This window comes from Tyto alba, unplaced genomic scaffold (genome assembly GCF_018691265.1).
Source record: "Tyto alba isolate M040663 unplaced genomic scaffold, T.alba_DEE_v4.0 Super-Scaffold_18, whole genome shotgun sequence".
NCBI lineage: Eukaryota > Metazoa > Chordata > Aves > Strigiformes > Tytonidae > Tyto > Tyto alba.
In genome coordinates, this window is record NW_024881280.1 from 22,881,849 (window position 1) to 22,884,227 (window position 2,379).

Below are 2,379 nucleotides of genomic sequence, written 5' to 3' on the forward strand. Positions count from 1 at the left end.
GTGCGTAGGGTGGTCATGAGATGGGAGGAAGGAGCCACAGCTAGGATGCTTCAGCACCACCGGACCCTTGCTGTTGAGGATACATGGCTGCAGCAAACTGGTATTAGGAGTTTTTTACTGTCTCAACATGAATTAGTCTTCAGATTTTAACACTGGGTGGGACAAAAAAAAACGCCCACCCACACATTTCCCCTTTCCTTCAACTCAAACACCAAGTGCTCTGTGAAGTTAATCAACAAAACAGCCACAGATGCTGGGGCAGGGGATTTCTGTAAGCATGCCTCTCCTAACACCTAGTACAGATAATTAAAACTGCCAGGCAAGGTAGAATTGCTTTGTCTAGAACAAGCACAGAAGCTACGTAGCAAAAAAGGCAACAAAAGTGGTCAAGAACGTGGTGCTATGGCAAACATTTAAAAAACCCCAAGCAAACATACAATTTTAGACAGGAATTGTGGCCCTGCCCATTTCGTAGTGATTGCTCAGCTTCACAAAAAAGCAGAATTAATACAAGAAAAATTTTCTGCCTCTGAGAGCATTTGGTGGGTTGGGTCGTTCATCTCTTCCCATGAGGTTACTCTTTGCTTCTTCCCTTGAGGTAAGGGCCATCACAACAGGCACAGTGCCCCCGCCCCCAGGCATCTGGACAGAGCCTCACTCCGTTTTTACTGATCACTGTCCAACCTCCAGCCTCCTGCTAGCAGCTCTTGGCTGTCCCCACAGCTTAGGATGGACTTGAAAACAGTGTAATTACTCACAGTGCAGGTACCTGGTAAGGGACCCTGGAAGCTAAAAAAGGAAACTCCAGCCCAGCCCGCACTTGCAGCAGCAGCAGCTCAACTGCTGACCCCCCTTCTCTGCACACACACACACACACACCAGTTTCAGCCTTTAATATAAATGCAGCCACCACACCCCATAATTAGAAGTTACCAAAAAAAATCTCCAGCCTACTTTTTTTTTTTGTAATTGCTTAGGTCAAGTCAGCCAAGGGAGTTTTTTCTTTCACAGCTCAGTACTCCTGCTCCTACCATTATTTCCACATCGGCTTTTTTCAGCTGCAAAACTCTTCCATCGCTCGTTCCTGCAAATTCTTTATTCTCCTTTCTACTTTTAGTTTAGTCCTCAAAGGCGTTTAGATAAACCTTTGTACTTGAGCTATTCAAGGACAAATTCCAACAACAGACATCTGAAAGCATCATCCACATTAAATTGTTTTAACTGTTTAGCTTAATTCAGCTGTTGCATCATTTTTAGCCAATTAGTTGTTTTCTAAAGGCTCAAAGTCCTTGTTCCCCTCAAAAGAAAAATCAGTCCAGTTTTAACAACTGAGGGCTTGTGTTCCAAGTTCCTGCTGCTAAATCTATAATGCAGGCAGACTAACCTGACTGCTTTCTCTTTAGGAAAAAGAAAATCTCATTTGGGATTATGCAAGCTCAAAGCAATTTCACACAGTTCATAAGGTCCCACTCCAAATGCAAGTGCACTTTCCACATCAGGACCATCTTAGCTTCCTAACATTTGATTTCAGATTGCTTCAGCTTGAATCCCTTCATCCTGGTATAGCTAATTCAGAATATTGCTAAAAACACAAACAACAAAACCAGCTTTTATTTATTCCTAACACAATAGATCAATCAGAGGTATATTTCTTCAAGACTACTCAAGGTATGGGTGTCACCACACGCACTCATGCCTTAAGAAGAAAAACTCATTTATATAACAAAGGTAAACAAGTTACTTCCCAACTGCCTTTAAGGCACGCAGTTATCCATAGAAACACAGCAGCCTGCAGATAAAACTAACATCCTGCAGCTCTGTTTAAACCAGAGGACACAGCATTTGCTTCAGGAAATCGCACAGAAAAAGCCAGAAATCCCAATCACTGTAACAACCAAATTTAAGGTCCAGACGATGCTGAACAATCCCTGTCAGGTTTAACTGCTACATACACCTCCCTCCTGAGGCTGAGCCCTGAAAGGCACCGAGACCAAGTCCCATTATTTTCACTTTATCCAAACATGGAAAGCTGTAACTGTATTTACCTCATCGTTATTACCCACAGCATCTCTTCAGTAAATCGGTAAATGATCTTGCTTACCAAATCTAGAGGATCCAGGAGACTGCTTACAGCAAGCAGCAGTGCAATTCTCACGCGTGGTAACAGTTTGGACTACCATCAAATGAAGTTCAGAAGCTCAAATTAACTCCTCACTTGGCACGCACACACTGCCCAGCCACTCTGACAGTTCTCACAGACAGCACAATCAGCCCGGGCCGGGCCCGGCAGCTCGCCGGCCGCCGACCAGACATTTGCAGTTTTCATTCAGAATGCACAGCTACGTACTCCCAGTATGGAGAAAAGGTCAAACTGAAGCA